The 26,176-nt window shown below is 42.7% G+C and overlaps 1 protein-coding gene across 5 annotated transcripts in view; it reads right to left on the bottom strand.

Moving 5' to 3' along the window:
• The window catches only part of MITF (melanocyte inducing transcription factor), a 137,576-nt gene that overhangs the window by 66,115 nt on the left and 45,285 nt on the right, over nt 1–26,176 (bottom strand). The window contains exon 1 of one of the 5 annotated variants that reach the window (XM_083601658.1): nt 10,049–10,110. The exons of the other annotated variants lie outside the window; for them this stretch is intronic. The gene's annotated coding sequence lies outside the window, so the exon portion shown is untranslated. Of the gene's footprint in view, nt 1–10,048; nt 10,111–26,176 lie in introns of those variants that run through there. 5 annotated transcript variants of the gene reach the window in all.

Raw genomic sequence — 26,176 nt, 5'->3', positions numbered from 1 at the left:
GGTCTGTTCCTCGCTATTTTGGTAGAGGGCCATAAGAAGCGCTGCATCAGGCTATCAGAAATAAGGGCTCTGGTTCATAAGAAATAAGCAGATATCTAACCAGACTGGATCACTGAACAGCATCAACTAGCAGTCCAGTGCCAGGCCCATCTTTTTATTATGATTTTTTTTAGAGGAATTATGGTATTGCCTCCTTGATTACTGTAAATGAACAGAGAGGGCTGTAACAAAATACTTTGATAGTTGGAAATCTCTTTCTAGCTCAAAGTGCAGTTTGGGGACACCACACCCTTCAGAGCTGGGGGGTGGAGGACAGGTGGGGGGGACAGCCTGGGGCTACTGTGGCAATCTAATCTTTAAAGCAGTGGTGAGAAAATTGTGCCCCCTCCACCGACATTATTGGAGTCCCAACTCCCATCATCGCTAGCACGGTAATGAGGAATGATGGGAGTTGTGATCCCAGAGCTTCTGGAGGGCTACAGATTCCTCTTCAAGTAGGAGCCTCATAGCTTACCTAACTCGGAGTGCTTACGACACATCATTTGGATATTTGCGATAACATTAGACGGAAGTCTAAAGGCAGCATCCACGTAATCGCAAATGATGCCCTCTAGGCTGAGCAGTAGAGCTTCCCACCACCTCTCCTTTTCCCACGATGAAGGAACCAGCGCAGCCTTTCAGCCAACGCTATCCACAATGGTGGTAGTTCAACCGGTTTAGTTAAGTTGCAAAACCAGCGTTACTACTACTGCTACTACTGCAGGAGCCACATGATGGATCAGCTCTAAATATGCTTTTTGTCACTTGGTTTCCAAAGGGAGGGCGGAAGGGGTCTAAAAATGATGGATTTCAATGAGCCTTCTCCTGCTTCCCTCCGGGGCGGAGTGTAACAGTCTACACGAAATTGTTTTTACTTCTTTAGTTGTTTTTAAAAAGAGAGGCATAGTTGGAACAATTCGCATATGGCAATGATGAAAAGCCTTTTTGTGGCCTAAACACTGGAGAAATTGTTCCCCCTTATATAGCTTTGCCAGAGCCGTGGCGAATTTGCGTTAGCTGCTACGTAAATCGCCAAGAGGGCAGCTGTGACTTGCGACCTTTGGAGGAGGAGGAGGAGAAAGGGAGAGCGTCTTTGCATCTTGCTAGCGGGCGTTCTGTCCCGCTAGCATATCATGTACCTAGTTGGAATTATACAAGAATGATAATAGGAGTATTTTTAGCAGGCAATAAAGTCTTGAAAAACAACAGTCGGACGGAGGAAGAGGAAATATGCCATACACTTGATTTATACTGCAACTAAAAAATTTGGTCTAAAACAAAACAAAAAAATATTATCTTAATACAGTATGTGAAGGCTAGGGTTCCGCCCACCCACCTACCCATTGCTTGCATCCTAGCCAGGGCCGGATTAAGGCTTGATGAGGCCCTAAGCTGCTGAAGGTAATGGGGCCCTTTATATGTCCAGCTGTCCTTTGTCAACAACAAATGGTCGCTGTTTTTTGTGTTGAATATATGCTACATGGTAATTTATGGACCTAATAGGTATCCAAAGCCATTTACACATAACAGAATACTGTATGTATTTTATCAAAGTAATTTTTGAACTGAAATACAATTAAGAAGAAGTATATCAATTGTTGTTTAGTCGTTTAGTCATGTCCGACTCTTCGTGACCCCATGGACCAGAGCAAGTATATTAATAGTGAAATAATTATTAAGCTCGAACTTAAAACGATTGGAGGCACATTACTTACATCATAGGAGCCTACACAACACAAAACATTGTTGCTGCATGTAGGGGGGCTTTTATTTGTTTTTTATCTTATATTTTGGAAATGTACATCCAGTTTTTTCCCCTTTAAACTTTTTTTTTGGGGGGGCCAAGAGAGTGGGGCCCTAAGCTATAGCTTGTTTAGCTTATATGTAAATCCGGCACTGATCCCAGCCTCTGGGAGGGAATTCAATGTACAGTGCTGCTTTTCATGTGGAAGCTCCTGATGACTTAGAGAGTTCCCATGCATGCCAAGAAATGGATGCCTCCAGGAACGCCCAGCCCTGGTGAGATATTTATGCCTGCGTCAGATATTCCTAGGGGCATCTTCTGGTGGTGGTGTGATAAAGAGTATTATGCATTACACTGAAATACAAAAAAGGAGGAGGGGGATAGCATCAAAATAAGCCAAAAGAGTGACCTTCAAAAAAAAAAATGTTAAGAAAAAGCTCCAAGTCCTAATGCATTTTGATAAAAGTTATCCTGACGAAGGATTTTTAACTTCTGAGAGAGAGCCAGAGTGGTGTAGTGGTTAAGAGCGGTGGACTCGTAATCTGGTGAACCGGGTTCGCTTCCCCGCTCCTCCACCTGCAGCTGCTGGATGACCTTGGGCCAGTCACACTTCTCTGAAGTCTCTCAGCCCCACTCACCTCACAGAGTGTGTGTTGTGGAGGAGGAAGGGAAGGGAGAATGTTAGCCGCTTTGAGACTCCTTAGGGTAGTGATAAAGTGGGATATCAAATCCAAACTCTTCTTCTTCTTCTTCTTCAATGGGTACTACTGAAGTATTTATGTTCATGTGACACTTTACCTCCCCTCTACAGAAAAGTCACTGAGCAAAAGTATTGGTAAGATCATGGACAAGGCTGTAGGCTCAGTGATATCTGTTCTGCATGCAGGAGGTACCGGGTTCGATCTTTGCTATAGCCAGGTAAGGCTGGGAAAGAGTAATGGCTGAAACCCTGGAGAGCCTTCAATAGTCAGTGTAGACAGTACTGAGTTAGATGGACCAATGGTCTGATTTGGTATATTCTAAGAATTAATTCAAATGCTTGTGAAAAGGACTAAACTATCAGAGCTGTGTACATGGGGAGGGAGCACATGTCTGAAGGCATCTTCTTGTCCATGAGGAGAGGAAATGGCTAGGCACATTCATGTCTCACTAAGCCATTGTTTAGAGCATGGGTAGGCAAACTAAGGCCCGGGGGCCGGATCAGGCCCCATCGCCTTCTAAATCCGGCCCATGGATGGTCCGGGAATCAGCTTGTTTTTACATGAGTAGATTGTGTCCTTTAAATTGTGTCTTTTAAATTCACCTCTGGGTTGTTTGTGAGGCATAGGAATATAGTCTGGCCCCCCACAAGGTCTGAATGACAGTGGACCGGCCCCCTGCTGAAAAAGTTTGCTGACCCCTGGTTTAGAGTGATGTCTGAATGTGAGCAAAGACCTTAAAGTTAAGACATGGAACACAATGCTACCAGCAGACAACTCCTTTGGCTGAACAAATCTTACAGTATAAAATATATATTTTAATAGACTTCTACATATTTTTCTGTCTTTTTAAACTTACCTTTAAGTTTTAACGTTTTTAATTATTTTTGCTGTATTACTGAAGCAAGAATCATAGCACAAAATTCAGAGAAGTTATTTAGTCTCTCGCACTATGTTCCACACGAGTTTGGGGTGTGTAACTAAGTTTGGTTCACTTTGATATGTGAACTAAATTAAATCCTTGTGTATCCATTATGCCTTTCCATGAAATGCTGCTCAATATGGCTAATGGTAAAATGTCAAACATTCAAAACATGCCGATGTGAATCAATATTCCAGGAAATCTAACTTAATTAAAGAGAGGTCTCTAATGTCACCCCTTGTGCCTATTCTATTTTATACAAACCTTAGGAGTCCACTTTTCCCCATGAGCATTACAAATGACTGTACGTAAATCGCATTTTGGCTGATTCTGCTTTTTCTTTAGACTCCCTCCACTGGAAAAAATACTACACCTGTGATTTTTGCCATTTATATATAGAATGGGAAGATGGATAATACACCTGCATTAACAATGCAAGTGACTCTGGCGTAAGTTGTTTCAGCAATTATTAGATATATTTATTTCAGAAATATGAGGCTCTGATTTTCCTGATCACATCCTCAAGATTTTTGTTCTGGGTGATTGCTCCTGAGTAATCCATCCATTTGGAAATGGCCATCTTAATCATTTAGTCCTTGTGGAGAATCAACAAAGTCCAAGATCAAATATTGCATATATGTAAGGTAAATATAAGAACCAGAAGGTGAAATGTAGTATTATTGTGGTTATAACTGGGTAACAAGTGAGAGGTGAAATGGTTATCTCTAATTATAAGCTTAACTGTTACTTTTTATGGAAGTCTTTAAGTGGGCAGCCTGATGTCACTAAAGTTGCTACACTTAATAAAGAAAAACTTGTTCTTAGTAGTTCACAGGTAAGTCCTTGTCAATTTACATATATACAAGATGGGAAAATCCCACAAAGTCAGGTTTTGATAGGCCAAACAATGAACATTCTGTTAGCTCTCATTGGCACATAAATATAGGCCAATACACTGGCAGATACAGTTGTACCTTGGAAGTCAAACAAAATCCATTCCAGAAGTCTGTTTGACTTCCGGAATGTTCAGAAACCAAAGCGCGGCTTCTAATTGGCTGCAGGAAACTCCTGCAGCCAATCGGAAGCCATGGAACATTTGGACATTTGGGTGCCAAAGAACATTCGAAAAGCAGAATGCTCACTTCTGGGTTTGCGATGTTCGGGAGCCAAAAAGTCTGAGTACCAAGACGTTCAGGATCCAAGGTACGAGTGAATAGAGGAGGTAGAAGGCCTTTGGTCAGGGTCCTCTGACTCATTCCTCCCATGACTCATTCCTAGTTGTAGATGGGCTACATAGACTCATTTTATAATCTTGGCTATACAGTGGTACCTTGGGTTAAGTACTTAATTCGTTCTGGAGGTCCGTTCTTAACCTGAAACTGTTCTTAACCTGAAGCACCACTTTAGCTAATGGGGCCTCCTGCTGCCGCCGCGCCGCCAAAGCACGATTTCTGTTCTCATCCTGAAGCAAAGTTCTTAACCTGAAGCACTATTTCTGGGTTAGTGGAATCTGTAACCTGAAGCGTCTGTAACCTGAAGCGTATGTAACCCAAGGTACCACTGTATGTAACTGCATCACTGTTTTTAATTTTGCTTTTTAACACTGGATACGCTTCTGGTATAGTTCTGTTACTGTTTGCATGGTTATGTGATTAATTTGTACATACGTTCATGATAAATTGCTACAAAATTATAAATAAATAAATTGACATTCCCAACTGCCATGGAATAACAAAACTAATCATAAGGTAAATCAGTTTGTTGAACATCTGCTTTATTAATGCACACATACTAACACCCATCATTTTTTTAATTATGGCATTTAGTAGTAACTAAAGCTCTCTGGGCAATATGTGAAAAGGATCTAGGGATCTTAGTACAGTGGTACCTCAGGTTACATACGCTTCAGGTTACAGACGCTTCAGGTTACAGACTCCGCTAACCCAGAAATAGTGCTTCAGATTAAGAACATTGCTTCAGGATGAGAGCAGAAATTGTGCTCCGGCGGCGCGGCAGCAGCAGGAGGCCCCCATTAGCTAAAGTGGTGCTTCAGGTTAAGAACCATTTCAGTTTAAGAACGGACCTCCGGAACGAATTAAGTATTTAACCCGAGGTACCACTGTAGACAACAGGCTTAACCTGACTACACAGTGTGATGCAGCAGCAAAAAAAGCTAATAATATTCTAGGTTGCATCAACAGAAAAACAGCATCCAGATCGCACCGCTCTATTCTGCTTTTTGAGTACTGTGTCCAGTTCTGGACACCACAAGTTAAGGATATCAACATGCTGGAATGTGTACAGAGGAGGGCGCCCAAGAAGATAAAAGACCTGGAAACCAAGCCTTATGAGGAACGATTGAGGGAACTGGGTATGTTTAGCCTGGAAAAGAGGAGACTGAGAGGAGATATGATAGCCATCTTCAAGTATGTCAAGGAATGTCACATGGAAGATGGACTCAAACCAATGGATACAAGCATTGGTCACATTTTGTGAATCTAAGTTTGGCCTCATTGAGGGGCAGTATTTCAATATGAGTAGGAAAATGAGAGTACCCCTAAACATATTTTTAGGAAAAAAGCACTAGATACAAGTTACAATAAAGAAGATTCTGACTAAACACCAGGAAGAACTGTCGGATGGTAAGAGCTTTCTGGCAGTGAAATGGACTCTCTCAGAAGGTGGGGGAGTCTCCTTTCATGGAGGTTTCTAAGCAGGCCATCTGTACTGGATGCCTAGTTGAGATTCCAGCATTGCAGGGGGTTGGACTAGATGACCCTCAGGATCCCTTCCAACTCTACAATTCTGTGATTCTATGAATCAATTAAAAACTCATTCAAAACCACCATTCCCAAAAATCATACATCAACTACAGCAGAATAATCCTATAAAACAATAAACCGTATCAAAACAGAGATTAACGCACAAAGTCAGCAACAATGGTATGTTTTAAAACATAACCTAACATCCCGTATTGATTCAGTATTTGATGAGTGTTTGGGTGGTTCTGTTAGTCTTCAGGGTGTCATGCTTGGACAAGTATTAACTGAAACTCAAACATCTGGAAGCATTAGATGTTACACCACTTGCAAAATAAATAGTTATTAATTTCTATTTAAATCAAGCTTGCTGAAGCTTTAGATTTCCTCGGAAGATAGCTTGTGCCAAAAGAAGTTGGTAGGGAGTGCAAACTAATAATCTTATGGAACAAGAGATGCTCTCTTGCAATTGTTTTTATTCATTACTTTACACCACCCATGCAATTTGCAACTCCCTTAGGGCAAGTAACATTCCACTTTCTCTGCTAGCTCTGTTCCTTTACCGCAAGTTACCTGCAGCAGACTATCCCCTGTTACTATAGTCACTGCAATGTCTCATTTACTAATCCTTTAAAGACCTGAAGTGATTTAAAAGGAGATGCACAGTTGTTAAAGGGCTCTCTACACTATTTTTTACTAATTGTTTTATCTACCAATCTTCCGGGGAGCAAGACTAGGGAATACAACAGAGGGGATTGACAGGGGGAAGGAGAATGCCATGGTTCTGCATTGCAATTTATGAAACATAGCGTCTATGGCAGGGGCCCCATCGCACCCTCAGGATTGTGGGTGCCCACCACTGCAACGCAGATGTGCGATGTCACACACACAGGCTTGCACGGTAATGTACAGGCATGTGCACATGACGTCACACATCCGCGTTGCGGCAGCAGTGGCTCCTCTTCCTCCTATCCACAGCCAGCAAGGCCCCCTTTTCCGTGGAGAGAAGCTCTGCCTCTGCGCCACACCTCACAGAAACTGGCTGAACTGCTTCTCTCTCAGATGCTGCACCGCTGTCGTCTGCTAGCTTTTTTCATTGACTTTGTGGGTGCCCGCCCCCACAATTATATTATTGTGGGTGCCCAAGCACCCACGGCCCCCTGGAGTTGGCTCCTATGATGTACAGTAACAGATACAGTGAAGGGAGTCTAGTGGAAGCTGGGAAGGAAAGCTGAGACAGCAGAAGAGATTGGCAGAGGACAAGGGGCCAATATCCCTCTCATACGAGTTCCAGGCACCAGTGCTGATTTTACAGGAACAGTAATACCACAGTGCTGTGAAGCAATTGCTATTAGTGCCACAGGTACTATATCACAAGTGCAAATTTTATGGATTTGTTTTTATGCTCCATAATACAGTGCTTCTTGCAGCGCAACACAGGGCTAATGTTACTTAATACTGCACTGTGTTTAATACTAGCATATTCATAAATGGTTTGGGTTAGAGGTGAGCAGCAAGGTAGATGAGATAAACAAGTTTGCCAATGGCACCAAATTGTGGGTAAAACAAAATGGATTGCGAGGTGGTACAAGCAAGTGTAAACTAATACACTTTGGGGCAAAAAAAACCCCCACCCCACCTTAATTTCATAGATACACTTCCCAACTGATGGTGTCTGGGATTGTAGTGGATAAGTCAACGAAGATGCGTGTCAGCTGTGAAAATGGCAAATCCCATCTTAAGACTCATTAGGAATGGGGTCAAAATTAAAACTGCCAATATCATGATGCCATTACACAAATCTGTGGTGCAAAGCATTGTTAGAGGCAGTAAGCCTCTGAATACCATTTGCTGCAAACTTCCCAGGCCATATCCCATAGTGGTTTAACAATCAATACTTCTTCCCAGAGAACTCTGGAAATTGTGGCTGTGTGAGGGGAACAAGCATTTCCTAACTCCTCTCAGCGCGCTTAACAGACTATAGCAGGCTTCCTCAATCTTGGCCCTCCAGATGTTTTGAGACTTCAATTCCCATCATCCCTGATCACTGGTCCTGCTAGCTAGGGATCATGGGAGTTGTAGGTCAAAAACATCTGGCAGGCCAAGGTGGAGGAAGCCTGGACTATAGCTTCCAGAAATGTTCAGGGGAAGCAGACTCTTAAAGTGGCATCATAGTGCTTTAAATGTATAATGCGAATGTGGCCTCAGCATCAGCTGGTAAAAAAAAAGAAAGCCCTGAATACACACATAATATTTAGCGAGTGGATTAACATGTCATTAGCACATCCCATAGCTGTGAATTAACATTCAGATGTTTAGGAATCTTTCTCTGAGATTCCTCAGTCCCTGTTCCACATCCTGTTCAAACACGTACTGTTGCCAAAGTTAACTTTGACCGAGTCAGCTTTACGAAAATTAAAACTTGTTCCTTAGAGGAAAACAAGCAAATTAAAAAATTCTACAGCACGGACTCCTGTTTCTAGAACGGGTGGAGGTGAGTTTGTTCAGCCTGTGCCATGCCTGTGCATTTTAAGCTGTTTTGCAGAAATATGGGGAAATGAAAACATTTCTGCTACTATCCCACCGAAATCTACCTTTCTGTGATTTAAGTCCCTTAGATGTAGTCCTGTCCTTGGATGACAGATATTTTATTTTACTTTTGCTCCCTTATATGTAGCAGACCTCCTCTTACCATTTTTCATTCTGCAGGTGAAACATATACAGTTATATCATTCTATTTACTTATGTAATAATGTTTCTTCGCCTCTTGCATTAGAAAAAAATCTCAAAGTAATCCACATGGGACGTTGCCAGTGCATGGATCACTGTGGACAAACTCTCCCGACCCAGGAAAGGGCATGGTTGGTGCACCAGCCACAGGTGGTAACTGGCATTCTTGCAACCAAGGCCATTTATGCCTCAGGTGGCATCTTATTTATCCCTTCAGTTTGGGTTGATCCTAACGGCAAGGTATTCTTTCTAACTGCTAAAGAGAATAAACCAAACCCACACATCAGTATTTTTTCATACATACAAGGGCAAACACATACATACAAACTTTTGTTTCTAAACAGAATGTTTCATTTGTTTGCAGAAATACTTTTTCCTGTGTGGTGGTGAAACTTTCTACCGGTGTCTTCAATAAAGCACAAACTACCTATTTGTCAGGGATGAGAATTATTATTATTATTTTCTCACAAAGCACTGTGGGCCCTGAGCTAATATTTCAGGGTAGGGGCAATGCTAAATACAGGTGGTGCAACATTCTCTCTCTCTCTCTCTCTCTCTCTCTCTCTCTCTCTCTCTCACACACACACACACACACACACACACACAGGCACAGGAACCCAACATCTACAGCACTGGAGGTTTCCCCCCCATACCTAATTTCCAAAGGAAGGTGATCTCAGCCAATGGAAATCTCAGCATATGGGGAGAGAGGCATGAATTCTTCCCCATTCAGTTGCATCTCCACAAAGACTGCCTCCCCCAAGAGGTGATTTTTGGAAGGAAGTTGCAGTACACGAGGCAGGGAGAGTTAACCCTCCACCCCCTCATGTGTTGTGATTCCGTGCCCCCTCCCCCGCCCCCAAGTTCTCCCTTCTCTAGCAATTAGGCTTGAAAAAAGGTCCATCATCTAGTCTTCCGGATGATAGCTTCATAGAATCTGGTGGATATTACTTATTTCATAGACCTGTAAGTAGCACAGATTTGCCATCACAAACATTGCTATTAACCAGCTGCCAGATCTATTGAAAAAAAAATCCTCCCATGCATAGGAAAGCACAAACACAAAATACAGAATGCTGGGATATAAAGGAAAGGCCTGCTTTAAGGATTGCTGCTCTAATTTCCAAACTCGGTATACAACTCTTTCCTAACTTACCCTGAGAAGCCATTCTTTGGATCCAGCAAGCAAGCCTTCACTCTAACCCTGTGGTTCTGTTTCCAATGGCCCAATTCCAGCATCTGCACTGTAAAGTCTCACTAAGCACTAGCTTCCACTAACTGTCTGCTCTCGCTCCTACTGCCCACCCCTTAACCTCTGTTACTATAAGAGAGAACTTCTGCAAAACGAAAATAGATGACTAATGCATGCTGCTTTACAACCACAACAAAAAAACTCAGAAAACTCAGTGCTAGTAATTGTCCTTCATTCTTACAATTAGCAGACCTTCCAAGTGTCCCTGTTTTCCAGGGACGTCCCTGATTTAAAGAAGCCATCCCAGTTTCTGATCTGATCGCAGAATGTCCCACTTTTCCTTAAGATGTCCCTATTTTTGTTGGAGAAACACTGGAGGGTATGGAGTTATTCAACCCCTGAGCTGTCTGAAGCAATCCTGCATAGGGGAGGTTTTAAAAAAATTGTTTAATGTTTTATTATGTTTTTTATATATGTTGGAAAACATCCAGAGTACCTGGGGCAACCCAGTAAGATGTGTGGGGTATAAACAGTAAAATTATCATTATGGAATGGGACGTCCCTATTTTCGTGGGAGAAATGTTGGAGGGTATGCATTAGACCTCAAAATATTCTTTTCAAAAGCACAAAGCCTTATCTGTTTGGTCCTTGGACAAAAAAAGACTCAGAAACCCATATTAACAAAACAGTAAACCACATCATATTTTTCAAAATGCCATTTCAGCTTTGGTGCATCTTTCTGTAATGCAAAATATCAGGTGTGCAAGAATGATTTTTAAAAAACCTAATTCAATATACTGTTTTTACCATTTTAAAAGCAGAGGTAATGCAGTGCAAATGTCTTCCTGTAAAAGGGCCTAACTACTTTCTTCCAATCCTACTTAATACAATTTCCCTTCCCCTGCCGCCCCCCAAAAATCAGCCCTCTATAAGACAGCAGTGCTTGCATATACCATACTGCTTGGTTTGCATCCTGGAAGTGTTTGAAAATAAGCAGATCATCACTGGACATTTATCTGTTCCAGCTGCAACAAAACATGTCTCTCCCATATAGACACAGCAGGTGCTGAAACCTTTCAGCAGTTTGACTTCACCCCCGATGGCGCACTCCTCCACTGTCTCCCGAGTCAGACGGATGCCAACACATCTAACCATACATAACTCATAAAAGTATCACTAATATCTGTAGAGAAACACAGGCTTAATATTTCCTGTTTGGTTCACAGCTTTAACTTTTGTGGATTTTTTGTGCTTGTTTCAGGTTGCAAACGCACCCACGTTTTTAGCAGAATTTCGAAATAATTTCTGCTGCTTGCCATGCATCCACACTCAGTGACCACAAATTGCTCTTTAAAGTCCCCCAATGCTGGAAAAGCAAAAATAAGTCAGAATTTGGGGATTTGTCACAATAATGTTTTAAAGGAAACATGCCACCTGTATGCATAAACTGTTCCCACCAATGATTTTGACCACAACCTAATTGAAGAAGAGGGATTGTGCTTTTAACAAAAGTGGTTCTGCTTCCTGATAGGAAGACTGGAGGGGGAAATGCAGAAAAGGAACGGCTCTCTAAACATCTGTGTGTGTTCAAAGTGATGGATGAAATGAGAATGTAAGGATGAGAGACACTGGAAAACCATGAGCAAAGCTCTCTTCACACAAAAGCAGAGTGTGATTCATGCAGCGCGACAGACTTTTCAGTAAATGCACTCTGATTGTCCGGTTACGATAATTTGCAGCAATGTGGCTTATAAGTCTAAAGTTTAAATGCTTGCCCAGGATGCTACCTCAGCTCTGTTCCAGAGAGCTCGCCTCTTCGAGAGGAAAACTGTAACGAGGCCATACTGAAGTCCTGGTTTGCCATACCCAAAAAAACAAAAACAAAAAAACGGCATGGCTGCTTCAGATGAAGAAGTAGAATGGGTTTTTGAAAGATGAACATTTCTAATTTAAAAAACATTTTTTTCTTTTGTTTTCCACCAACCTGACTATTGATTCCCTAGGTGCATGAGTAGCTTGCTGCTGTTGTACTTGAACTCCCATATGCCAAATGGGGAGGGAGCAGGCAGAATTGTAGTCCTATCAAATCTGGAGGACACCGCTTTGGCTACCTTTGCCATAGGTGATTTTAAAGGTGATTTCGACTGCGTCAGACCAGCACGGTTACCTACCTGAATGTAAAGGTCATGATCATTGTTACCATGCTTACGAGACACTGGGGTGGGGTGGGGTGGGGTTATCTCCTAAACAGGAGGGGATCTCTGGAGGGTAGGAATTGAACCAGTGGCTTCAAGTAACAAGAGAGGAGGTTCAGGCTAAATCAAGTAAACCTTTCTGACAGTAAGAGCTGTTTGACAGTGGAATGGATTCCCTCGGAAAGTGGTGAACTTTCCTTCATTGGAAGTTCTTCAGCAGAGGTTGGGTGGCCATCTGTCACGGATGCTTTAGCTGAGATTCCTGCCTTGCAGGCGGTTGGAATGGATGCCCTTTCAACCATGCAATTCCATGATTCTACAAAAAAGCATTTCCCTCCACCCCAAGCACTCTCAAAAAGTTGGCTGAACACCAAGGGCAATAGTATATACCAGGCATGTCCAACAGGTAGATCGCAATCTACTGGTAAAGGTAAAGGTAAAGGGACCCCCGACCATTAAGTCCAGTCACGGACGACTCTGGGGTTGCAGCGCTCATCTCACTTTATTGGCCGAGGGAGCCGGCATACTGCTTCCGGGTCATGTGGCCAGCATGACTAAGCCGCTTCTGGCGAACCAGAGCAGCGCACGGAAATGCCATTTACCTTCCCGCCGGAGCGGTACCTATTTATCTACTTGCACTTTGAGGTGCTTTTGAACTGCTAGGTGGGCAGGAGCAGGGACTGAACAACGAGAGCTCCTGGTAAATCTCAGGTCTTTCAGCGATCTCCTCCCTCCCGCACCCCTAAAAAATAAGCTCAACAACTTTGGTCCATCCAACGACAATGGGTAGATCACTGCCCGTTTTTTTTATAGTGTGAGTAGATCAGAGTCTATTGCGAGTTGGACGTCCCTGGTATATACTATTATTAAGATTCTTAATTCTTGTGAAACAAAAGACTTGGCTTCATTTAGTTTCAGGTGTTCATGATTAATTTCCCATTAAACTACACATTAGATGCAAAGATGTACAATGGCAGCTCAATAGCACTTTTTACTATCAGGGAAACGGCTTTAGAATGGGATAGTTGGAAGAAGAGAAGTAGATGGAGAAATAGCATCTACTTCCTTACACAGAGGCTTTTCCAACAGTAAAGTGGCCCTTAAGCAACTATTAGGTGTATTTACATATAACATGTAGCACAATCCAATCCATTAAAAACCTGTCCTTTTTGCATACGGCATTTAATTATAAAAAGGAAAGCATGCATTGTAACTAGCTAATAGCTTCTAAAGTAGGCAAGGATGAACCAGCCTGTCTCCAATCTATGCATGACTTTCACATGTCTTCACCGTTGAGTCCATCCCAACCCTTTTCCTACATATCTATGTGTGTGTGTGTGTATTTAATCTGCACAAAGATATTATGAATTTAAAGATGCATGCCAATCTCAACACATGCGTTTCTAAATGCACTTTGTGCCATGTCAGAGCATACACACCACAAAGCTCTGGTCTGCATTAGTCTGGAAGGTGCAGCTCACATTCTTCATGCATATTCTAAGCTTATACAGAAATGAATGTTCTACCTCGTTATATAAAAAATGATTAATCTAGGCTCAAACCGGGGCTTAAATGTGTCCCAAAGTTCATTTGATGATCAGATCCTGAGTTTATTTTGGGAAACTGGTAATAGTGTGAGATCCTCTGACCAAATGCATTGTGCACACCCAACGCCCACATTAAGATTAAGGGCCAAGGCTTCCAGAACATTGCTCCAATAAATGCTACTACCATGTTTTATTTTTTTATAATTTTTAGGGAAAGAAAAAAGAAAACAAAAACTCTAAGTATATCATTCATACGGGTTTCATACTTCCAAGCCAGGGACTTACTAGCCTCCAATATAGGTAAACATCCCCAAATACCAGAAACATCAACACACAACTCAGTCCTTAAAAGTGGCAAAGCTGACTCTTTAACCAAAGCCTTCTTTAAATAAAACATTAAAAAAATAGGAATCGCTAATGTACTTTGAAAGTCCTGTATCATTGTGTGAACAGGTTTAGAACCCTGTCCTACGACAGAGAAATTTTTGCACCTTCCACATAAACAGGAAAAGCTAGAAGAGTATGGTGCTTTCAGACTTAAAACAACAAAACACCAGGGATGATGACATGATTTCAATAGGTTAACATGGTAGCGTATCCTGTGCTATGAAGGGTAGGGCAAGCGGCAGCTTTAAGTTACAGCGCTTTAAGTGAAAATTCAAAACTACAGCATAGCATTTCTAAATATGGCAATGAAAAGCGGGGCTTCCCCCAAATCATCCTAGCTTGGTGAAGATGCTCCAACTTCCGTTAGCAATCTTCTGCCTCACTTATAGTTTCCGGGGCCCTGTCCCCTCCCCCCTCGAAAACAGGGAATGACCATTAAATCTATTTAGATCCCCGTAGCACAGCTTTAAGATTCCTATGAAGGTTACACAGACCTAATATGAAACATCGGTGGCCATGAGCACAAAACTGATTCTGCAGTCTCAGCCCACGTAAGACAGGTCTACAGTGTACAAAAATTAAGTTTCCAGCTGCAAACAACAAGAACAATAGCAGGAGCTAGAAAAATAAGATGCAGCAGTATACTGAGTCAAACCACTGATCCATCTAGCTCAGTGCTGTCTACACTGGCTGGCAGGAGCTCTTCAAGGTTTCGGTATTGTTTTTCTAGCTCTCCCTGGGGGTGCCAGGAATTGAAACTGGGGGTACGTCTACATGCCTAGCATGTGCTCTGCCTCTGAATTGTTGCCTTTCGCATACAGTATTTCAAAAGACTCCATGCATCAGGGTGCCATCTTCTTTCCAGTCAGAAGCAATTATTCCATTTCAATTAGTCTTGCTGCCAAGTAAGTGGGTGTAATACTGCGGCTTCAGAAACCCAAATTCTGTGAATTCACCATGACCCAAATGCATTAAGTTCTGAAAATATCTTATCAGACTCGTTTTATGTTCATTAAAAAAAAAGAATATGATTGAGTCCATTAATCTGTCAAACGGTCACGTGGATAATAATAATAATAATAATAATAATAATAATAATAATAATAATAATTTATTTATACCCCGCCCATCTGGCTGAGTTTACCCAGCCACTCTGGGCAGCTTCCAATCAAGTGTTAAAAACAATACAGCATTAAATATTAAAAGCTTCCCTAAAGAGGGCTGCCTTCAGATGTCTTTTAAAGAGAAGACAGCTGCTTATTTCCTTCACATCTGAAGGGAGGGCGTTCCACAGGGTGGGCACCACTACCGAGAAGGCCTTCTGTCTGGTTCCCTGTAACCTCACTTCTTGCAATGAGGGAACCGCCAGAAGGCCCTCAGCGCTGGATCTCAGTGTCCGGGCAGAACGATGGGGGTGGAGACACTCCTTCAGGTATACAGGACCGAGGCCGTTTAGGGCTTTAAAGGTCAGCACCAACACTTCGAATTGTTCAAAGTTGGATCAATTGCAATTATTGTAATTGAAGCAAATACACAATAATTAAAATCAATTCACAAGCAGTCTGCACAGCGGGGCAAATGGGAACATCAGAACCAAAATAAAAATACAGTGCAGTCGCTTGGAGTTGAGGGTGGGAGATCTTAAAACAGTGGCCATTGTAGATCTGAGTAGCAATTCGTGTGGTGTTGAAGGGGCAGAAGATTTTTTTAAAAGGAAGGAAGGAAGGAAGGAGGCATAAAATGATATTGGGGAAATATGAAATGTATTTAGTAAGAAAATAATTGGGCATTACTATTTTATTGTTTTTATGTATTTTAAGTACCATTTTAAAGGCTCTTTTTGTTTTTTGTTTGCTGGAGAGGAGAATGCATATCTGATCAAACTGTCTGGTGCAGACTTTTTGGGAGGTGGGTGCTCTTTTCAATGAAGATGTCTCCCCCCCCCCATATCCGCTGTGCCACAGACAGCAGCTTCTACATGCCCATCTCCATAGGTGCCAGCTCGCTGGGGCGCTGGGTACCCAAGCACCCACAAAATTCCCCATGAAGGGGCTGGGCACCCACAAATTTCAGTGCCAGGGCCAAGTTGGCACTCCTGCCCATCTCCCTTTCCATAGCAGAGCAAGAGTACATTGTAGATGCAGACTTGCATTCCTCTATTCACCTCCCAGCTAGGAGAACCAATTGGAAAAGGAACATTATTAGGAGCAAGAAGTCTCTTCTCTTTCGTAATTCCTGAGGTGGTGGTGGGAGGGGATGATAGGAAATCAGTCTTACTGTATATTCTCTCTTAAGCAACTCGACTGCTTCAGACCAACAGAGTTTTCAGGCCTTTAAAAATCCCCTTCATAGAATCATAGAATCATAGAGTTGGAAGAGACCACAAGGGCCATCGAGTCCAACCCCCTGCCAAGCAGGAAACACCATCAGAGCACTCCTGACATATGGTTGTCAAGCCTCTGCTTAAAGCCCTCCAAAGAAGGAGACTCCACCACACTCCTTGGCAGCAAATTCCACTGTCGAACAGCTCTTACTGTCAGGAAGTTCTTCCTAATGTTTAGGTGGAATCTTCTTTCTTGTAGTTTGGATCCATTGCTCCGTGTCCGCTTCTCTGGAGCAGCAGAAAACAACCTTTCTCCCTCCTCTATGTGACATCCTTTTATATATTTGAACATGGCTATCATATCACCCCTTAACCTCCTCTTCTCCAGGCTAAACATGCCCAGCTCCCTTAGCCGCTTCTCATAAGGCATCGTTTCCAGGCCTTTGACCATTTTGGTTGCCCTCCTCTGGACACGTTCCAGTTTGTCAGTGTCCTTCTTGAACTGTGGTGCCCAGAACTGGACACAGTACTCCAGGTGAGGTCTGACCTTCACCTCCTTTAGCATGACTAACTATGAAGAATCTCAGCTCTCCCTCAAAACCAAGACCTGGCTTCTTAAAATTAATTGCCATGGTTGCTCATTTGAAGCATGTGGGAATTTCCTCAACCCAGAAATAGCTGCAGGCCCCCCAATATACACCTAGTGCTTCGCCACCCACAAAGGGGACCCCCATTCACCTCTACATATGTAGTGCAGACCACAATACTGAAATTAATTGCAGCTTTGGTGCTGTAAGAAAAAAAGTGATGATTAAATGAACAGGACAACCTGCATGCACAGAAGCCTCTCGTTTTGAGGCTGCAGTATCTAGATCAGGCACAGGCAAACTCGGCCCTCCAGATGTTTTGGGACTACAACTCCCATCATCCCTAGCTCACAGGGATGATGGGAGTTGTAGTCCCAAAACATCTGGAGGGCCGAGTTTGCCTGTGCCTGGTCTAGATCAGCCTGTTTCAGAACTTCTGTGCTCGTTGGACTAGCTGATCCACTTCCAAACCCCTGGTGTTCTTCTATCCATCAATTTCACAGAACTGCCTCTTCCCGCCAACACATACCTTCCAAATTATGAGAATCCTTAAATCCTACATACTTCACAAAGCGTGCAAAAGCAAATAAGTTATGCTACATGAACAAAAGCACATAAAATGTCCCAAACAGTTACCATTTTGTTTTGTGCATGGCATGTTTGGTTCACAGGATTTTGGATTTTATTTTTTTAAAACAGACTTGGCTGTTCCAACACAGAACATGATATTTTGAATCAACTGTTGATGCTAGCCAAAGGAAGCATCCGCTAGTTAAGAATGAATAAAATAGTATTGTATGTGGAAAATGACCAGAACATAAGCAATTTTATAGGCTCTAAGGAAAAAAACAAAACCCTGATGTGCTCAACATTCTTAAGCGCACGCATTTCCAGCAAAATATAAATGTTGGATGTTGTGTCATTTTAAAAGGAGAGTTTAAAAGCAATTGCACTATATGTATGCCTAACACTGATTCATTATCTGCCCATTTTGTTACTCATACTATCTGTACAGGACCACTGTGGAAAGCGTTTGCTTCTAAAAACAGAACAAGTCAACAGCAAGGATGCGGTCAGATTACATGCAACTCAAAATAAAGGGAGGAAAAGGAATATTTTGCTCATGGCTCACATCAGAAATCTGTCATGGGCTGGAGAGACAATATGTACGAACTTGCATTTTTGGTGTAGTTTACCATTTTATTTTATTTTTGGTAACCCAAACTTAAGGTTTGGTTTATAAATATTTTCCCCCATAAATACAGCGGATATCTGACAATAATTGGTGAACATGCTGCCATCATAAGTGGTGGCCTATGGAGGCACACTTGATTGTCTCACGAGACAGATTGATGCCAACAACCACTAGGTGATAGAAAGAAGAAACCTCCCATTTTTGCAGTCCCGTCAGGCATCAGAAACAGGAGGCTTACTGAGCCCCTCACAAACTGCAATATTGCATATAAATATGTGTTTATTAGGAGCAATTGACACTAAAAGGCTGAAGAATTTTTATGGGGATTTTTTTTAAAGGTAAATTGATATGGAAATGTGGAGAACTGAATTTAAGATTGGAAAAATGAGAGATTGAGAGAAACTGAAATGGACAGATTTGCCCATCTCTGTGCATAGAGGAAATAAGGCATAAGGATGTAAAAGGCAGAAGTGATTCAGCAATAAAGTGGGGGAACTCCATTCATGAGAAACCATGAAATAGAAGAGAAAGCCAATACTAAGAAGTGGACTTGAAAGGGCAGTAACAGTGCAATGCGGCTGGCCATGAAGGTCATGAAGTCCAAAACATAAATGTGTTTCAAATTAGGTGAGTCTACAGGCTTTAAATGGTCATTCACTTTCTCAACTCCTTCCTACAACAGAGAGTTATTCACTAAAATTATGAGGCCTACAGAATATTTCCGCCACATTACCACTGTTTGTACCAAGACATATTTAGGCAACCACTTAAGGAGAGGGAGACAGAGAGCTGGAAAATGCATTACAGTGGTACCTTGGTTCTCAAACTTAACCCGTTCCAGAAGTCCGTTCCAAAACCAAAGCGTTCCAAAACCAAAGTGCACTTTCCCACAGAAAGTAATGCAAAATGGATTAATCCGTTCCAGACTTTTAAAAACAACCCCTAAAACAGCAATTTAACATGAATTTTACCATCTACCATTGACCCATAAAATGAAAGCAATAAACAATGTACTGAAATCACACAATCAATCAATCAGTAGCTGAACTGGGTTCCACACAGTCACAAAAACGAAACAAAAAAGCCGCAAAAACAAAACCACGAAATAAATAGCAAAAACAGACAGACCTCAGCGTAACACTCAAAACGGAAGTGTGGCACTCAAAACGGAGCATGTTTGGCTTCTGAAAAAGGTTCACAAACCAGAACACTTACTTCAGGGTTTGCAGTGTTTGGGTTCCAAGTTGTTTGAGTACCAAGGCGTTTGAGAACCAAGGTACCACTGTACGAATTACTCAGCATAGCATAAAGCTTGCACCCAATCAGATGAGATCCAAAGGCATTACGCATCAGGAACCAAGCTCAAAATCTGTTTTTCCAGATTATTTGCCAACATGATAAAGGTACAGAAAACACACACGCCCTGTTCAATCCACAAACTTTGCTGCTACATACTACGCATGCATTTGAGGATACTTTTGTTGGCATGTGGCCAATAAGAACCCCTTTCTGGAGTCAACCTGGCCTCCTACCTAATGCTAGTGCTGCTACCTCATTACTCCCATCAGTGGCCCCTTCAGGCAACAGCACCACATGGCACAGTTGTTTGATTCTGTCACCACTCACTCAACCCAGCCCCCTCCTCCCCACAGACATGTTTACCTGGCTATAAGAACATAAAAGCAATACACGAGCGTGCTGGATCAAGGTCAATGGTCCATAGAATCCAGCATTCTTGTTCTTACAGTGGCCGAACAGGTGGCTATGGCAAGCATGCAATAGCGCTTTGCCCTTCCCAGCAACTGGCATTCAGAACCACAATGGAGGTAGAATGTAGCCACCGGGTTTAGAAGCCACAGAATACCTCCCTGAATTTGTCTATTCCTCTTTGAAAGCCAAGTTGGTGGCCATTGTTGTCTCTTGTGGGAATACGCTTTGTGTGAATAAGGACTTTTCTCCCGCCTGTCCTGAATCTCCCAACATCCCAGCTTCATTGAATGTCCCCATGTTCTACTGATATGAGACGGGGGACAGGGGGGACTTTTTCTTATTCACACCATACATAATTTTATACAGTGGTACCTTGGGTTACAGACGCTTCAGGTTACAGATGCTTCAGGTTACAGACTCTGCTGATGCAAAAATAGTACCTCAGGTTAAGAACTTTGCTTCAGGATGAGAACGGAAATTGCACAGCGGCAGCGGGAGGCCCCATTAGCTAAAGTGGTACCTCAGGTTAAGAACAGTTTCAGGTTAAGAACCGACCTCCAGAACGAATTAAGTTCTTAACCCGAGGTACTACTGTATATACCTTTCTCGCATTGCTTCATACTTGCCTTTTCTGCAAGCTGAAAAGTCCCAAACATGGTAACCTTTCCTCAAATGGGAGTTGGCTCCATCCCTTTGGCCAATTTGATTGCCCTTTTCCAACTTCACAATATCCTTTTCAAAAGTGTGGCAACCAGAACTGTACACGGTATTCTAAGTGTTCTCTGCAGCCAGCGGCATTTATTATGCATGCTGAGATCATAGGTGGCTCCATTCCCTGAAGGGCTACCGCCATGTTAATTTTCCTAAGACGCAGTGCCTGATACACTGCATACTGGGGAATCTACCATGGCAGGTGTCTGCCTCAAACAGAGCCAAGCTCATAATAACAAGCACTGCCCCCCATAGAACCACATCAGTGGGGAGAAGGCGTCTGGTGGTAGAGGCAACAATAGAAGCGCAGTACCATACTGCAACTCTGATAGGGGCAGGGATCCCAATGGCAGTGGGGCAGCACCTCCAGGGTGGGCCCGTCCAAGCTGCTGGGGCCTCAGAGATATCCCAGTCATTCCAGTGCAAAGCACCAGTCCTGCATGGTCTTACTCTTTCCTTAGGATTTATAAGTCAGTGCATTGGAGGACAGGGCAGGTGAACAAATTGGATTTCTTAGGCAGCAGCAGATCATGCTAATGATTCATTTCATATTTTTATTTAATTTATTTTATCACAATGCATTGTTCATTTTAACGTGATCTTACTATTTTTTCATTTGCTCTTTGTTTTTGAAACTTCTGTGGGAGTCCTTTTGAGGAATGAAGAGTGAGACACCCCATAAACATGAACTACAAAGGAAGAAAGGAAGCCTCAGGTCAGTAGCTTCCACGATAATCTCACTGTTGAGAAATTCCTTCTAGCGACAGACCTCCTTGTCAGGGGAAGAAGAAAAAATTGAATGCACCAAGGTGGAATGGTGGAAGGTACTTCACCCACTTCAGTTTCTCTTTCAGAATGAAGCATGAGCTTGCACATCAACGTATTTGCAAAACTCGTGGAAATACCCCACTTCCCCTCTGGAGCACAAACTGTTTCTTCATCTGACCCAGACTTTAATTAACCGCAACTTCTGTGGCTTTCACAAAATAACACTTCAGAAAAAGGCTTCTGTCTGAAGCCTTACAGGTGTGTAAATATACATGCATAGAACTCCCTCGGCGGACGATACAAAAACCCATTGACCGGGCTAAAACAAAAAAATTTTTTTCCTTCCAGTAGCACCTTAAAGACCAACTAAGTTAGTTCTTGGTATGAGCTTTCGTGTGCATGCACACTTCTTCAGATACACTGAAACAGAAGTTGCCAGATCCTTCTATATAGTGAGAAGGTGGGGAGGGGTATTACTCAGAAGGGTGGTAGGAATGGGTGATTGGCAGATAGCTGTGATGAGCCTGTTGACGACTCTTAACGACTGCAATAGGTCTTACAGGAAAAAGCAAGGGGTGAGAAGGTGAAAAATGGCTTTGTCATGTATAATGAGATAAGAATCCAATGTCTTTGTTCAGACCAGGTCTCTCCATGGTTTTAAGTTTGGTAATGAGTTGCAATTCAGCAGCTTCTCTTTCCAGTCTATTTCTGAAATTCCTTTGTAGTAATACAGCTACTTTGAGATCTTGTATAGAATGTCCTGGGAGATTGAAGTGTTCTCCTACTGGTTTCTCTGTCTTGTGATTCTTGATGTCCGATTTATGTCCGTTTATTCTTTGGCGTAAGGTTTGGCCTGTTTGTCCAATATAGAGAGCTGAAGGACACTGTTGGCATTTGATGGCATATACAATGTTAGACGATGAGCAATTAAATAGTCCCAAGATGGTATGTGTGATGTTGTTGGGGCCAGTAATGGTGTTGTCCGGGTGTATGTGGCAGCAAAGTTGGCATCTGGGTTTTGTGTAATCCTCGGTGGGAGCCCTACACACATGCAAGTGTAGGGCCAACTCCACAGTAACGCCAATCATGCATTGACTGAGGATATGGCTGAAATATGCATCAAAATCTAGGTGAGAGGTTTGTGCAAGCCCCTTTACGTGTTTATACTAACCTCTTCATTATGACTTATGTTGTTCTCCCCAAAGGCTCAAGCCCTAGGACAATAGTTGCCATGGCGCCCTTGTGGGATTTGCCAGTTGGTCAGGGGTACCACAGGGAGGTCCTCCTTCTCTCAACATCTGTGTGAAGCTCAACAACTGTGGTGGTTTTCTAAGCGCAACAACTTTGGGGGTGTCAGGAATTTTACTTTTTGAAATATGGCAAGCCTAGCAGTATCAGAGGAGTCCAGAGGAGAATGCTTGTTATGCTTTAGGATTACAGCTACCAGAGTTTAGGCCTTGTATGTAATAATACACAATGGTACCTTGGTTTACAACCATAATCCATTCCGGAGGTCCGGTTGTAAACCAAAACAGGTTGTAACCCAAGGCACGCTTTCACCAATGGGGTCTCCCCCCCAAAATTGGTTGTAATCCCCAAAACATGGGTTGTAATCCAAAAACACACTTCCTGGTTTGACGTGGTTGAAATCAAAACAATTGTAATCCAAAGCGGTTGCAAACCAAGGTACCACTGTATTTCCATAGGTTCCAGGTGGAGTTCTGGCAATCACCAGTAAAAATAAAAAATCCCACAATTTATTGAGGGGGTGAAAACCCTTGAAGATGGGGGAACGCATGCCGTTCAGCACCTGCCATTTACAAATGAAGAGAAGTGCATTGGGATGGGGGGTTATGGGGCAGCAACGGAGGAAGCTGTGTAAACTGGAGAATTTCACCAGCATCTCAAGTAAATGCCTAGAGTCAGGGCCGCCACACGACATTTTGGCCCCTGAGGCGAACCACAAAATGGTGCCCCCATCCCCTTTCAAAGACGGAGGTGTGATTGAAGATCTACATCTGGAACAAGAGGGGAATAAAAATCTACATTGGGATCTGCTGCCCCTGTGGGGTGGGCCAGTCCTGCCTAGAGTTCAAAAGATACCTGGAACATCTTCAAGACAGACATACATACAAAAGCAAAAAAAAAAAAAAAAAAAAAAAAGGCATCCGACAGAGGCTTTAAAAATACATATAGGGCACTTTGATGTAGGCATCGGCAGTTTCAGTTTGATGTAGGCATCGGCAGTTTCAGAAAACACAATTTCTAAAGAGTTCCATGAAAAATCTAGCACACAAGTGCAATTCATAACAGCACACAAGTCCCTGCCCGCTTGGGTCCATGGTCTTTTCCATTCACAAAGAGGCACCACAGTATTCTGAAGCGCAAATAATCAAATTCTGATTCGACATTTCAAAACATTAGGAAAATAGGCCTAGCAAATGGTTTAGGAAACTGCCTCCCAAAATTAGTTTCACCCTTTTTGGAACGGTTGGGGAATTGAAAGGGAGGGCCAGCCCTGCAGTCACAAGAAAATAAAGAGTTCCATTCATGCTACAAACCACATAAAACCGACAGCACTTGTTATCAAAGACGCCAGAATTTCAAAGCCATTTGTTTATTATTTAGGAGACTGCAACTTATAGGTGCTTTAAGGTCTGCACTCCCTATTGTTGTTGGGTTTTTGTTTTGTTTTTTGTTGTTTTTTACACAGATCAAGCTGCCAGGTAAACTTCTTAGACTCTGCATACCCAAGCCTTTCTCCTATGAATTACATGAGCCAGTATACCTAAAGGAGCGTCTCCACCCCCATTGTTCTGCCCGGACACTGAGGTCTAGCACCAAGGGTCTTCTGGCGGTTCCCTCACTGCGAGAAGCCAAGTTACAGGGAACCAGGCAGAGGGCCTTCTCGGTAGTGGCAACCGCCCTGTAGAACGCCCTCCCATCAGATGTCAAAGAGAGGAACAACTACCAGACTTTTAGAAGTCATCTGAAGGCAGCCCTGTTTAGGGAAGCTTTTAATGTTTAACAGACTACTGTCTTTTAATACTTTGTTGGAAGCCACCCAGAGTGGGCGGAGTATAAATAATAAATTATTATTATTATTATTATTATTATTATTATTATTATTATTATTATCCGCTTGGGTGGATTTTCAATTACTGAGTTTGATTCAGGGTAGTGTGAGAAAAATTCCACTCTTGCAATGGGGCTTTTCTAACAACCTGTGTTGTAACCACTTGCATCTCCTGAAAATCTGCCCTTGATGGGTACAGGGCCCCTCCAGAGTACTATGGAATTAATTAATCATGTTTATATACCACCTTTATCTTCCAAGGAGCTCAGTGTGGTGTACATGGTTCTCTCCCCCCCCCCCCATTTATCCTCACTACAACCCTGTGAGGTAGGTTAGACTAACAGATGGTGTCGGTTATGACCTGTGAGCTTCATGACTAAGTAAGGGGGTTTGAACCCTGGTCTTCCAGGTCATAGTCCAACACTCTAACCATTATGCAACACTGCTAGGGGATGCAGCACAAAAGGTGAATTTTCAGAATTTGCACACAAGGCACTTCTGGCTTATTATTCATTTGCTTATTGAATTTCTATACTACCCTTTACCTGAGGATCATACTGAGTGGTTTACAATATAAAAACACAAAAATACATAACATAGCAGCAAACAGAAGCAATGACCAACCCCTGCCACACACGCACAGTTTAAAAGGTCATAGATTTATTACTATTTATTAAATCTCAGACCCTTAACATTTAGTATGTATTTTACAAGATATTTTTATGTACATATTGAATGCTGCAATCCATTAGAATTTGGGGGAATGCATACATAGGGCTGTATCCAACAATGGACCCACAGAGTTTCACTTACGCAATAGACTTCCCCTTCCTCTTCCCTCTCCCTGCAGCCCCCCCCCCCGCAACTCCCAGAAGCATATTTTGAGGTCGCACAGGGGGCTACAGGGGAAAGGAAAGGAGGGGGAAGTTCTGTTGCACAAGCCGAAGTATGTTGCACAAGCAGAACGGCAGCATTAGGCGCAACTCATAGACACAAAAGTCCAAAATATGCACACAAGCAATCCCAGCTTCACAATCAGACATTCACATAAATAAATTCCCAAGATCCAGGAAATCTATGTAATACGGAATAATGGGATAGGGGAGAAGGAAATCATCGAAAGGCTACTATATCCAGCTTGTCCAGGTTCCAAAACATCACATGCTCCATTGAAATGTAAGGAGGCTTTCACAAACATCCAGCATCATCTTAAATATTAGGCGAAGGAAGCCAGAACCCCATTCCCAATTATGCTTCAGTTGCTGGTGATCATGAGCTGAGAGAGTGCTCTCGCACCCAGGCCCTGCTTCCCACAGGCAAGTGGTTTGCCACCAAGAGATCAGGACACTGGACTAGAGGGGCCTTTGGTCTGATCTAGCAGGGCTCTCTGTATGTTTTCACAGAGGAAATCGAAGCATAGACATACCAGGAACAAAAATTGCAACCAGTCCTCAGGCAGGTTCTTCCTCCTCTTCATCAATACCTTGTTCACAGCAAATATGTCTTCTTCCTGGGCTCTCCCTGTCCCTTTTCTTTCAAGCTGTAACTCTTGACTCTTGAACCTCAGCTGCTGACGTTCCCTGCCACCCTCTT

Source organism: Podarcis filfolensis (genome assembly GCF_964270895.1).
Source record: "Podarcis filfolensis genome assembly, chromosome: 2".
Lineage (NCBI taxonomy): Eukaryota > Metazoa > Chordata > Lepidosauria > Squamata > Lacertidae > Podarcis > Podarcis filfolensis.
The sequence above is the reverse complement of the archived record's forward strand: the minus strand, read 5'-3'. Positions and strand labels throughout refer to the sequence as shown.